Source organism: Chlamydotis macqueenii, chromosome Z (assembly GCF_036417535.1).
Source record: "Chlamydotis macqueenii isolate bChlMac1 chromosome Z, bChlMac1.mat, whole genome shotgun sequence".
In the NCBI taxonomy this organism is placed as follows: domain Eukaryota; kingdom Metazoa; phylum Chordata; class Aves; order Otidiformes; family Otididae; genus Chlamydotis; species Chlamydotis macqueenii.
Window position 1 is genome coordinate 26,864,735 of NC_141593.1, and position 14,418 is coordinate 26,879,152.

General features: G+C 38.6%; 1 protein-coding gene across 2 annotated transcripts in view; it reads left to right on the top strand.

Annotated features, from left to right (window-relative positions):
* The window catches only part of MRPS27 (mitochondrial ribosomal protein S27), a 44,222-nt gene that overhangs the window by 15,656 nt on the left and 14,148 nt on the right, over positions 1 to 14,418 (top strand). The gene's annotated exons all lie outside the window — the stretch shown is intronic.

Sequence of the window (14,418 nt, forward strand, 5' to 3'; positions counted from 1 at the left end):
GGGAGTAGATAGAAAGATAGAGCCAGTCAGCTTCAGAAATGGAAATAACTGACTCGGTCCACAACCTGTGTAGATACATTCTTCATTTTGTATTGGGAGAAAGGCTTTCATTACTATTGTTGCAAGAAAAGAATATTAGCAGAATTTTCATATCTTTCAACCAGCATCTTTCTTGCCAACAGCTCAAAGCATTCTATCTAGTCGATAGTACTGGAAATAGACTGAAAGACAGTATGAACAGTTAGTATTTAGGACCAGATATCAGATGTTATACTCATTGTGTGTTGAACAAGAAAACGCAATTTTATATCAGAATTTGACTCATGCTCAGCATAAAGGTCAGTTTCACTATAGTGACACTCTAAAGGTTGTTTGTAAATTCCTACAACAGGAAAAAGCCTGTCTGGAGGCGGATCTTGCGTTGTATTTTAGAAATACTGGAAGTCTAGACAGAGGTTAAATTGCAGCCAGAAATGTAAAGAGCAAGCTGTTCATGTGAATACAAATAACCAGGACAAAGTAAAGCCTTTTCTAAGCTTCAGAATTTGAAACACAAACACATGCAGAGATTTATTCCTTTGTTAGCTTTGATGACTAATAATTGTAAAGATATACTTGAGAATTAAGCCCATCCGGGTTCCCCTGAAAGGAACTTCAGGTTCCTTTACAGCCCCTGAGTACTAATGGCAACCAGAGCCAGGCAGCAGCTCTAAACCCGTGTAAACAGAAGAAAAAAGCATAGAAAGTTATTGTTTATGTTGAGTTCCCTCTCTAACAGCTTTCCTAAGTAGTGTGACAGAGTACAGCAATCTTGATGTTGAAGATAGCAACTACTAGGATAAAAGCCTGAATTTTTATTAGGCGTACAGTCATACCCAGAGCTGCCACAATCCTTTCTTTGTGAACTTCTGACTTTGTGGTTATTTTATCTATCAGTCTAGATCGTTCCTTTGTGGTGTGAGTATTTATTCCTTTTTGAATCACAATGAATACAACAGAAGAAACAATTATGAACTACTTTGTTAAGGAGTAATTTGGACGTGCTGTAGACCAGAGCTGTCTTATTACAGATAGGTTGATTAAAACTAGAATTATTTGGATTGTTGAATTTTATCTCAGTTTAAATCAGAAAGCAAGAAACCGTAATTCCAATAAAAGACTTTAATCATGTTTCATGTTTGTAATTTTATTTATCTTTCTAAAGAAAGCGTTATTGTTGTTTTCTGGTAATTCTTTAAACCATTTTAATTTTCTTTGGAATGATTGTACTAAATTTGGAACCATTTTTTTACGGAGCAAGGAGACAATCTTAGGTAGGTACTTAGAAGGTTAACAGGTATTTGTTTACAGGTTTAATTTATGTATCTGTTTATCTTTTTTAAAAGAGAGATGTATTTACCAGAGTGCTGTTTTTCATTGATGTGAACAACTCTCTTGAGAAAGAAACTTGAATGAAAGTATTACTTTTCTGCAAATGTAGACATGTAAACATTAATTGTATTAGATACAATATGGAAAGCATTTATCAGGACATATTTTGCATTTAAAACTTACCAGCTACAGGAAATCTTGGTTTTATTTGATGAAATTAACAGATTATCGATTGTCACGAGATGTCACAATTTCAGTATTTGTAGGTGCCAATTTTTATTCATCTTTTATTTAGAACAGATAAGCATGCATTCCTGCTCTTTTTAGTCACAAGTTACTCATTATTGAGCTGACCTAAACATAATATAGAACAATAAGGAATATATTATGATTGCAGCTATAGAATCGGCAATAATCATTAAAAATTCTGGTTTCAGTTGCTTAGCTAGTAACTTTCTGTAGTCTGTAGTATACTGCTGGTAAGATTAACTGTAAAATATTTATTTCTTGAGGGGAAAAATATTTAATGCAAATTGTTGAATTCAGGGTTTTTTTTTTTTGCATGTGAACAGTTTATTTCAAATAGAAATTCTGTTAATTTTTTGTTAGCTTCAATTTACTGAGTCACACTGCTGAGTAGCACTGGATTGTGGTGCAAGCAAAAGTAGGGTTAGCCATTCAAATGAAAATGTTAAGCCATTTTAACTTCATCTGTCTTCACATGTCATGTATGAAATAACAAAATAGGCTGAAAATGGGAAAGCATTTATTCTGTACTTCGGGAAATACAGGTTTTTGTGCTACTGCAACCAGCGTGTACTCAAAATGCTGAACCATTTAAATGTCACAAGAGAGAAGAATAAATACAAAGTCAAAAGGCTTCCAGATCAGGTAGAAGATTTCTTACGAATGTCAGTGGTTGTGATTATTTTACTGTAATCAGTAGTAAAAGAAAGGTTAAAGGCAATTTATTATTTAAGTTTTGATGCTGATATGTTGCTATTAGCAATGTTTTTCTATGGAGTGAATCAGTGTCCATGACTTAGTCGGACTGTGCAAGCAACTGTGAATGAGCTTCTGATAAGATGAGGACAAGTATTTTACTGAAACTGTTTTTTTAAAAACAAGATGAGTGTTGTAAGCTTGGACACAGTTTTGACTTTGTCAGTTTTATTCTGGAGAAATTTAAGATAGAAGCTGGAGAGGCAGGATACACAGAAAGTAGCGTTGGTTCTGTAGTGTCCTGATACTGGGTATAGGAGTTGCATAGCCTGCCACAGCTGTTGTGTTGGAAATACCTCTTGGGTTGAGTGTACGTGTGAAGCTGATCCACTTACCTGAGTTTATTCAGGATTTTCTCGTTTAGTTGTTTTCTCTTATTTGTAACTAGAAGTGATGCTTATAAGAAAATGGGACTGGAGATCCTCTAAGAATGTGAAATATTTTGAAACATTCCAGGCCATATTACACTGTAGGTTAGCGTGGAAAGGGATTTGTCTCTGTCTGTCTTTCTATTGTTTTTTCTTTCTTCATAATGTTTGGGAAAAACGTTTCTTCAGGAGACTAAAGTGAGTGCTAGTAATACCTATACAGGCAGTTTCATGACACTGTTGATTTTCTTCTGTGAACACAGTATCAACTCTTGCAGAGTGCACGAAAGCAGAGCTGGAACCAAAGCATCTCTCTGACATTTTGCTGCATGAGAATTCCCATTTTGCACCCCCTTTATTAAGAAGATTGTCAGTATGGTTGAATGACGGCAAGTCACATGCTGGTTTTATAGTGTAGACTGAGGGACAGAAGGACAAAGACACTGGAATATTTTTTTCTGTGTTACCTCACCAACATATGCAATACAAGGCTCACGTGCATTCTCAGTGAAAACTTCTCTTCATTTTACTGTATACAAGGAAAAATCCATGTGATAGTAATTTTAAACAAATTGTTGTTGCACGTAAAAAAGACCTACACCATCTTGCTGGACTTCCTAGTAGTCAAGAAAAGTGTCCTGTGCTTGGTTGGTGACAGTGAAGGCATTCAACTTAGTACAGTGATCCAGTAGAGAATATTTGTGGTTTTGGTGCGTGTTGGTGCATAGTATGTAGTTACAGGTAGCAGATGTGATGCAGCTTCCAGAAGTTGAAAGCCTTTGGAAATGGAAAGAACATTATGATGATCATAATAAGGGATGAAATAACGCACCACAGATATAGATCTGATCTTCTTTTGTTCTGTTACACAGCATTGTAGACAAAATGGTTGTAACAAAAGCTAAATCACTGTGACAGGAGGGAGAGAGACCTACTTTAGCCTACACCTTTCTTTAGCTTATACATGATTTGGAATGTTGATTTTCAAATAGCTGGCTGTTTTTATTTACAGAAATGGATGTTTATGCTTTTGTAGGACTGAAAATGTTTAGCCAACAATCTGTTATCCAGATATTTAGAAAATTGTTTGATTGTATCCATCAGACCATAGATTTCTTTTTGCTCTTAGTAGTAAAGAAATTTGAAAAGGCAGCTTACATTGCTTGATTCTAGTGGTTCATTTTTTCTACATACTTCCACGTTCTTCAGAAATGTCCAAAAACATTAGAGTGCAGAACAAAAATGAGAATAAGCAGGTACATTTGTGCGACTTGTATGGCTACATATTTCTGCATATACCTTTGTGCCTGTGAAAAAGTATTCTACTCCCTAAGGGGAGAAGAAGCTTGTAGTGCAAACAGACCCACAAAACAGTGCTTTGCTGTAGTTGAGTAGCGGTCCTGATAAGCCAAGGTCATAATTTAACATTTTCCTGGGGTGATTGCTGAGGTTATTACTCTCTTTGCTTTCTAGAAATGGGAAATTAAGGTGCAAGTTTCAGAAAGTAAGATGTCCAACAGCAAAGTGAAAAAAACCCCAGTAATTCAAGGTGTCTACTTTTCTTGGGTTTTTGTGGTTGTTGTTTTTTTAATGCAGCTTTGAAGCTATTTATAAATCTGCGTGCTCTAGATATCATATCTATACTGTCTGCTGGAATGAGGCTAGCTGCATTTCAGTACTTGTCTGTACCAAGCACTCCAGTCACTCTGCTCAGCTGCCTGCGACTGTTCCTTCTGTCAAAGTCCCCATTAGCACTTCTTCAATTTCTATCCTTTACTTGCTAAGTCTTTGGTTCCTAGGCAGAATAATCCCTTCCTTAATTTTTTTTTTTTTTTTTTTGGAGGGGGATGGGCAGGATGAGGAGGACTGGATGGCACTACAGAAGCTTAGCTAGAAGGCCAAGCCCCTCCTATCGGCTGATGATATCCCCTTATGTGTTTCGTAAAATCCTGGTGTGTCCCCTATCCCTGAAGGAGAATGTCCCCAGGCTTTTCAGCTGCCTCCATGTCTCCCCTTTACTACATCAGTTTGAAAGCTTCAGGGGCTCTGTTACACGTGGAGTTGATAATTCCAGGATTAACACTGGCAGCTCTCAGCAGTTAGTTTCCATCTTCACCACTCTGACAGATTTTTTAGGCCACAGGGCTACACATCCTTGAAAGGTGCTGGAGTTGTCCTCACCTCCAACTTTTAGTCTAATTAATGATCCATGCGCACGTATGGTGTGCCAGGTCTTCAGCAGACTGAGTCAAGTCCCTGGTAGCTGGAGGAACTGTGTGTTGTCTCTTTGGACCAGGTGGGGATTTGACACAGGATCTAGTTCAGGATGCATTCAAACAGCTAACAAAGAATGCTTTCTTGTGTTTGTTGTTGAAATTGGAAAGAGGTATACAAGAGAGCAGCTAGTAGCAACTCTCAATTTTAAATATAAATACAATAAACATTCCTTCTTTCTCTTGCTGAAAATGAACAGGATTTTTTTTTTTCAGCTTCACTGTAGAGCTTGTGAAGCTGAAAGCACACAGATTTTGGCAACTGACTTCGCAAGCAGATTTGCACCTTTATGAGTAATATATTTTCCCAAGAATTGGTTTGGATGTAAAGCTGGCTTTAATCTCTAAAGTCAACTTTATGTTCATCCTCTTTAAATTGTCATTTATGTTACTCTGAGCTCTCCTCTTTCACTACTGTTTACAGTAAACAAAGGGGAAAAATACTTATTTCTTCAGTGTGATCAGCCACTTTCTACTTAGATCCATTAGGAATTGTGCAGAGCAGGGCTGAATCCAGCCACAAGCCAAATAGATGGCCTCTGACAGCAGACAGCTGGGAGTAAAATGAACAACCCACCCCCCTCCTTTGCCAACACTGCCTGTGCCAAAGCTCTGGCAAACCAGCCTGCTGCTGGTGCTTGTAACTGGGAGTGGACAGGGTATAGCAGCTACTGTGAGAGTATGACAAAGGAGTGTTCACAGCAGAAGCAGTACACTCTGCTTTCTCTGCAAAGGAGTTTCTTTTTTTGTCTTCCATTGAAGGTACTGTCCTGCAGCGATCACCCTGTTTCGCAGTTTCCGTTCTCCAGGTTAAATCATAAAGGAGCACGTTTTTCTTATGTAAGATATTATTGTGTTGTTTTAAAAGCTATGATTCTTCGGAGGAGTAAAATAAAAAAAAGCCGGATTGAAACACGTCACATACATAAATGCACATAGTTGTAGTATTTTCCCCCCTCTTCTGTCACCTCTGTTCTTCTCTGCAGTGGGTGACATGATATGTATAAGCCTTTTGTATGTGAGGGCCTTGGAGAACTGGGTGCTTCTTAAGTGTCAGTTCAGAGCCTGAATGCAAGATGAGTAGGCCAGTGCAACAGGGCAAAGTGGCAGGGCATCGTAGCCTTGCATCATGCAGTGATGCCAATCAGCAGAAGCAAAGCCAGTAGTGGCTTCTATTTATAATTGATAGTTTTGGCTGTATTCCTGTCTCGAAAGGCAAGGAACTACAAAATATCCTGTTGCATTTTTAAATACTCTCCGTGTTTTGAGTAGCACAACCTCATTTTACTGTGCAGCTTGTGCCTACCTACGCAAGGGAACATTTGTCCTACAGTACATGCAGTACTTAAACTGAGGTACTTACTGTCTCTCTCTTTAAATAACAGATCTGACGGTACATTATTTTTCTGAAAAAAAAGAGTAAAACAATGACAAAGCTGTTAGGAGCCCACAAATTTCAAACTGCCTGACAAAATGCTTGAGTCAGTTTTGCTACGTTTATGCTTGATTTGTTTACTGGTCCATGTGCTTGACATCATATGCAATGGAATAAAGAGCATTCTGTTCCACTGGGCTTGGAAGAAGTCAGGTGCACTAAGAGATATGCTGACTAGAAGCTAGCCTGTGAAGTACTGTATTGGACAACTTACTGTGGTTAGGGAATAGTTAAAACTGTGTCATGAAGGACTCAAGAATTTTTGTTTTTCATTGCTAGAAATATTTTTCTGAGGGAAATGCTTATTCGGAAGAACAAAAGCATTTGTTCTTATGCTGTCTTATTGAGACATGACGTGAAATATAGACAGATTCATGGTGGACTGCCCAGTAGCCAAGACCTGCCCATGCACCTATGGTTTACTTTTTGAAAATGGTTACTTTTTTGACAATGGCTGTGGCTGAAACTACAGGTGAGTGTGAAAACCTTATTTGTTTACCTTGACAGCTTGTCGTGTAGTTCTGCCTACTCTTTGCTCATGGGATGCAGAAGGACAACAGTGCACAAGGAAGTCAGACTCTAGCAGTGAAGAATGAAAAGGCCACAGGCAATAGGTCAAAATTAGGTTAACTTGAACAGTGGAACTAGGGCACCAAATCTGAAAAAGTGAAACCTGAACTGTGCAAATCCAGTTTTTGAAGTGTTTGGCAGCAAATGTAAGGTTTGGCTCTTTCCTTGCCCAACTTTGCTACTAAGATCCATTCAGTATTTGTATTCCTACAGCCCTCTCTTGCTAGCAGCATTTTTTTGTTTAGGTTGCATGCAGTGTGAAACCAGACAACTTTGTAGAATAGATTATTTGGCTCAGATACTTCTGTATTGCAGCCTTTGATACTCAAGGAGGAATACATCACTTGTGATCTGTGAAAGTTCAACTGTGATCAAACAGAAAAGTGTTGAGGGTTATGTCAGTGGATGTAACATTACAGTAGTTTGAAGCTAGTATGTGATGTATTTCTGGGATATATTTTGTGAAGCATAAAGAATTTGAGGAGACTAAATGGAAAATGCAACATCGTTACAATGTGGACCCCAGCTATTAGGTCTCTGATAAAATTATGTTAATTTTGTCTCAGGTCAAATTTAGGCTGTATATCAGGCACCATTTAAAAGTTGCTGTTTGCAAATACTATAATAGCAATATCTAGTTACAGGCTGGGTTTTTTTCCTGCTTTTAAAATAAGAAGTAGTTATTGGCTTTTATTGACAGGAGTTTTTATGCTTTTAAATAAATTTTATGTTTTTTAATTAGGCTTTGTTGTGGTTGCATGGGGACAAGAAAAGGCACTAGAGAGTATCTTGTCAGAATCACTATAGCAACAGCTCACCCCATCACTCTCTGTGTTTTTTCTCAGCTTGGGATACTCTCCATTCAGTCACTAGATTATTAATGGCGTTTATATTCAAAACCAGTCATTTCAACTGTAAAAGCCCAGAAGTAATTTTAAAAGAGAGAAATTCTAGGAACTGTGTCCTTTACAGTCAGTAGTTTAGGGAAAAGTTGGGCTTTTTGTTACTGTTATTATTATTATGACAAGACTTTTTCTTCTTAACTGTTGCTTTTTGACTGAACTTCAGCTTTATGGTGAAAGTAGTGTGGATTCTTGATGTGTGTGAGAAGAAAACCTGATTTTCCTGCTTGTCTTTTCTAAAAGGAGTGAGAGAGGTGGAGGGTGATGGGTAACAAGACACTCTATTATCCTGGGAGCAGCAGAAAAATGGGAATACTTTATTAAAGTGTCTCTCTATGTGGTTTCTTTCACTGGGAATATATTTCTACGCAACAAGAAGTGAAGTGAATCTTCCATGCTGTCAGCCTCAACATTCTGTCTTGACCATAAAGGAGTAAAGCCGGGAAGAGAGGTTGCTTGTTTCATAGTTTTCATTTGAAAGAATACTTCTGAATGTCAGTAAAATGACCTGTTTTTATTTTCTCCATGAAACTAAACCAAACACCACCACTTTTTTTTTCGGTAGCAGTATTCATAGAACTCTAGCATTCTTTTCTCTACCAGTCGCACTGGGGATCCCCAGATGGCCAGTTTTAGCTTTAGTGACCTCGCTGGCAACCTTCCCTTTAAACTGACGTAGAATCAGAGAATTGTAGAATTGTTTAGGTTTAAAAAAACCTTCAAGATCATCAGGTCCAACTGTTAACCTAGCACTGCCAAGTCTACCACTAAACCATGTCCCTAAGCTCCACATCTACAATGATCTTAAGGGTGTTTTCCAACCCAAATCATTCAGTGATTCTTACACCCACCTCACTACAATCTCGTGATGGTTTAGGTTTGTTTTGAGGCCACATTCCTCAGTGGTGTTTGAGCTCTGTGCAACTCCTGAACAAAAGACATTGTGCAAGAAATTCACATTCATGTGGAGGTGGAGCAAGCCTGATTTTGAAGAGTTAATTTTATGGCTGAAGCAATCAAGAGCTAAATTAGTTTAAAATCAAAGATCAGAGAAAGTCAATAAAAATTAAAACAGAAGGGCTGAACATGGGCTTTTTTCAGGGAGTCTGCAAACTGCTTCTCATGTAAGAGCACAATTCTGCATGAGCATTAGACTATCCTCCATTATAGTAGACTTGTCTAATTTTTTTGAACCTGTGCTGTTACTGCTTTTGATAACTGATTTCTTATGCCGCGTATGCTAGTTGAGTTTTTCAATGTCAACATAAAAGGAAAGCATTCAGTCTGTTTTTGCTTGAGTGTAGGCAGTTAATGCATGAGGTATTTCCTATAGGACTGATATGCATGAAATGTTTAAAAGGATTCATACAAAGAAAGGTGTAGGCTAAGATACAGGCAAAGAAGAAATGCAGAAATAAAGTTTTGTTCATGTTTAAAAGGAGATTTCAGTCAACAAAGATTTTTTTTTTTCTGGGCTGTTGCCTTTGACGCTGATACATGAGCAATGCCTCTGAGTCCATTTAAAATGCAGAGGATTTTTCCCAAGGCCTGTGGCTTGAAATGACAAACAAAGGGAGACTTTTGGGTGACGTTTCCTTAGCCTTCCAGTTTCTAAGCTGAGCCTGCCTGGAATCCATTTGATCATTATGCACTGTAGCTTAAAAAATGTGTCTGGGAAGAAAAAAAACCCATGGCATTGCCAAGGAGTTTCACAGCCCTGTATGACTTGCGTAAAATGTGAAGTGGCTTTGGATTCATTCCAGTCAGAGAGCTGCTTCCTGGCTCGCAGAGGCATTTCTTATGATATTTACTCATTTCAAATGTCCTTACATTTTGCTGTGGAACTTTTTTAGAATTTTAAGTGAATGAGTCTGTCACTCTCCTCTTCTGATTAAAGCAAACGAACATGCAAACCCATGTTTCTCTCTAGTTCTAAAAGAAGTAAGAGAGATCTGAAGTATAAATGGGAGAAATTTGTGACTAGCACTAGATAGGTTCCCTCCTTTCCTGGAGAGATCCTGCAAGTGGATTAGCAACATATAAAGCTTTTTGGGTTTTAACTCTGAGGAAATAACACATCTAAATGATCTGTGTTAGAAATAATGAAAGAATGGAGATTGCTCGGTGTCCTTCTGTTGTCAGTTTCTCCGCTTCTTTGAAATATGGCAGAAGAAAGTATAGGAATCTCTAAAACATAAGAACAGAGAAGAACGTTATAGTACAAGAGGTTTTATTTAAGGAGATGTTTTTATGTATAGTAATGCAAAATTAGCAAAAGAAAATACAGGTGACATTTAGAAAGTCTTGAAGAAATCTGTAGCCTAAGAGATCATACCGTTCTGTGCACTGGATATGTACATCATGACAAAATACTTTCTTGGTAGATCAGACAAAGTTGGAGAAAGGAAGGGGACTCTTCTTCCTGTTTCACAGATGGGAGAGTAAGAAAAAAAATAGTGTGTTGCACAAGGATAGCTTCTAGGAGTACCAGGCGTTGGATCCACCCTTAAGAAAGCCACAGAGTGCAAAATTGGAGCTTCTGATCGGCTTAGGAAAGAATTAGAGCTGGCTTTCCCTCCGTACAGCAGAGCTGTTCATGTGTATGTGTTCATGAGTGTATTACTTCTGCAGCCCTTGCTTTTCTGTAATCCAGGAAATTTTCCTTCACCGTCTTCCTCGTTAGTGACTGTCCCCAAAGCAGTGAACACTCCTGTGCTAAGCACAGGGAAAAGAGTATAGTCCAGAGCTTCTGTTTGCTCTCAGGGTTGCTGTATTACTTCCCTTGAGAATACAAGGTAAGTGAAAGCAGCACGAGTGTCTCACCGCTTGATGGCACCAAACAAATTTGAAAGATCATTTAGAATAAATAAATAAAGAAGGGAAGCAACTCAGCTTTCCTGCAGTGTGAGAGAGCACCAAGAAGTGCCCTTAGTAAGTAATACTTGCTGTATTAGAGCACTGCGTAAAGCACTCTCAGCGTCTGGTAAACTTCTCCGTTGTTCAGTTTCTGTAACAGAGGGTGAGTACTGCAGCATTGCTGTAAATAATGAGCAATAGAGCCTTGTGCAGGAAGTTAGTAAACTAAAAATGTATTCTTAGCCCAATGCGCTGGCCAGTTATGAGCAAGAGAGAGTGTGCACTTGCTTGAGTAAAAATGTTCTGGTTGCCTTATACTGAGGCTGTATACTCACTGTATCTCTTCCAAGTTGTAACAACTTTGCAAGTACAAAGCAATGGTTTAGTGAAAATCAAGTGTCCAGACTGCATCATTTGAACAATTTTCAAAAATAAGGGGAATTCTACTATCATTGCACCATGTGCTCCTAGCGTCACAATGACCTTGATATTTCAGGAACTCCTTATCTTACAGATATTCTTGTTCCCTGTGGAGACAGATGTTCTCAGTTCAGCAAATAAGGAGATGACCATATTGATTCTTTAGCCATTAACATGGAAGTGTAGCAACAGGGAGCTCCCATAATACTGTTATGTATGCTTCTCCTTGACTTTTCTGAACACATTATAAGAATTGTGTGCTTCTCAGATTTTGTTAGTTCTCAGAAGAATTAGTTTCAGCAGCAGACATCTGCAAGATAACCTCCTGGTCTTTCCATTAAACAGGCAGCAATTGCTAGAGGCTTCCTTTATTTAATTCACTCTGAATCCTCTGCTTTCTGTAGATTTAGCTTCCTTCTGTCTTTTCATCTGTCCCTGAACATACTGCCTTGCTTAATTATATCCTGGTTTGTGTTTCATGGAGAAATAGGAGCGTGAAGATGGTAATGCTTGTCAAAATGACCGTCAATCTCCTCCTTTCCGCAATTCCTTTTCAAATAAAAATGTCTGCCACAACATTTGCTTAGTTTGTCTAGGTTAGCTGTAAAAACAGACACTCTGTTGGCTTCTCTTCTCAGCTAGTAGAATAGAGATGGAGCTCATCCCAGCATTGTATGGATCAGAAAAAATTAAAGATTGCAGTGTATCTATTTCCCTTTCACTTCCAATTCTCCTTCTACACATCATGGATTAATGGCAGTGTGTAGTGTTGAGGGATCGTGTACGTGTACATGTGTATGTATTCTTGTTGACTTGGAGACAGTGATTTTGGCACCAGTCCCCCCTCTTCATTCTCTGGCAACTGTTTTGTAATAAATTACTAGAATTAACTAGAAAATTCTTTGACTGAGAGGCTGTTTGTTTTTTGTTTGCATAGTACCTAGTGCAGTGGAGATCTAGTCTGAGCGTAAGGATCTTAACAGTAACATACAATAATTGTATCTGGTAGATCCCATGTTTGTCCGAACACACACACACACACACTCTCAAATCAGTCCCAGCCCTACAAAGCTTATGCAAAGATTTTTTTTTGTAAGGGGTTTTTGTAACATGCCTCTGAATTTTGTGCATATCAATTCCAGAACCTAGTGCTGATTGAGTATTGATTTCATCCCATTTCGAGACAACATCACATCCCTCTTAGGCCTTTTACTATCCAAGTGCAATTTAACTTAGAAGCCTAGAAGCATTTCACCATTACAGTAGGCTGTAGCATTCCCAAGGTGCAGGAGGTATTGGAGTGCTCTCTCTCACTGTGATATACTCGAATAAATACAGCTCTGCAAAATGGTGAATATCCAAACCCATTAAAACCCTTGGCTTTGTTGTTTTTTTTGGTTTGTTTTTTTTTTTTAATGTTTGCTTCCCTCCTGTGTAACTAATTTGTAGGAAGGATGCCAAAGATTGTATCAAAAGAAAGGCCTAAGTCTTTGAAAGTGTCATGTTTTTATAAGGCAAATCTGTTGTTTTCCACTTGTGAAACAATATTAACCATTTAATGAAGCAACTTTAAAACATGCTGGCAGCTTTATTGCTGTGTGCTGGTGTTGCACTCTGACCTGGCTTAAATGGCTGGTGAAACAGCCTGTAGCAATTAGATAATTGTTTCATCAAAATATGGTTAAATCCAAATGCCTGTAATTGATGCTTCCTGTAGGCGTTACTGAAACAGGACTTTAATGAAAGCAAATATACATTCTTGCTGCTCCAGAGGGAAGAAAACGGAAAGTAATTAGAGCAACAAAATGGATGTTTGTAATTTAATATTCAAAGCATGCTTTTCTTTTTCTGTTAAATTCTGATTTAATTGGAATATTTCACGTGCCACTTATAAAACTAGTATATTTAGACTTTGAAGTTGTTCAGCTCTGCTTTTAGCACAAATGTCTTCTGCATTCTGAAGGCTCTCTGGGCCACAATACTTTATCAGGCTTGGTCATCTGTAGCCCTCAGCCATGGGATGTAATACACAGCGATTCACTGAGAGGGAAAGAGAGTTGGTGGCCACATTAATCTGATAAATGTTCTGGAAAGCATGCTCACTCAGCTGGAAGAGCCAGCCCTGCCTCTAAATGGTGCTGCAGCTTGGCTTGAGGCTGCAAGCATCTGCACATGAGCCCAGCTCAGTCATCGCATTTGCTACAGGAAGTGGCAGTCACTTCTGTGCTGGGGACTGAGCCCATTTTTCGTGCACACAATATTAATTGAGAAAAGTTGTGTGCATCTTTTCACACTGGGGTGTGAACTTCAGCCCAGGACCAGAGCAGCAGCTCCTACCATTGGACTCTTAATTGGTTTTTGAGTCTTTGCCAAAGTACAGGTCGATATGCTTCTTGTTACTTTTTTTCCCAAATACAGAGTGAAGTGTATATGTTTGAATAAGGATGAAACAAAAGAGACTGAACTTAAAAGTATTTAATTTTACAAATTGGTTGAGCGCTGGAGTAGGTTGCCTGGGAAGACTGCTGGAGCCATGGTATGAGTTGTCTCAGAACAGGCTGAAGAAACATCAGGAGCTAGGCAGCTGCTGCAGGGGGGCAGGGGAGGGCTCTCTACTAGAGTTTCCTCTTGCATCAAGGAAGATGGTGAAACATTCACTGGTGAAACATTTCTAAATGCAAGTAAAGCATTCAGGAGCCCAGGGATGGCCTGTGCTAAGGCACAATGAATTCTGAAGTGGTTGAAGGGAGGCATAACTTAGAGAGGGTGGGAGAAACCAGATTCACATTTTGATGTGATTCTGACACTTGCTGATGCCATCAGTCATGGAGCAGTGTTACTCTTTGAGGAGACCACCAAAAATACAATGTTCCACAGTCAGAAGGATGAGGTTCAAAAGTACTACAGTGTTTATAACAATCTCAGTTGGCCTTCATAAATACACCAAGCTATTATTTTATAATATTCATCTCCTCAGGGGAAAAGCAGTAGGGTTTCTGGAAAGTGATAAATTTAAAACATTATGCATTTGTGAAAAAGTCAGATTCCCCCCTCTTACACACTGTTAATAAGTGTGTCAAAGTTTTATTTCCCTTACTTGAAAAAGCTAGCCACAGCTCTTTAGAAAGCAATCATTGATTGCAGAGTCACATACTGACAGATCTATATTTGAGATCATGAAAGGTAGGCGTTCTGAAACCCGTAGTTTGTTGATTGTAGAA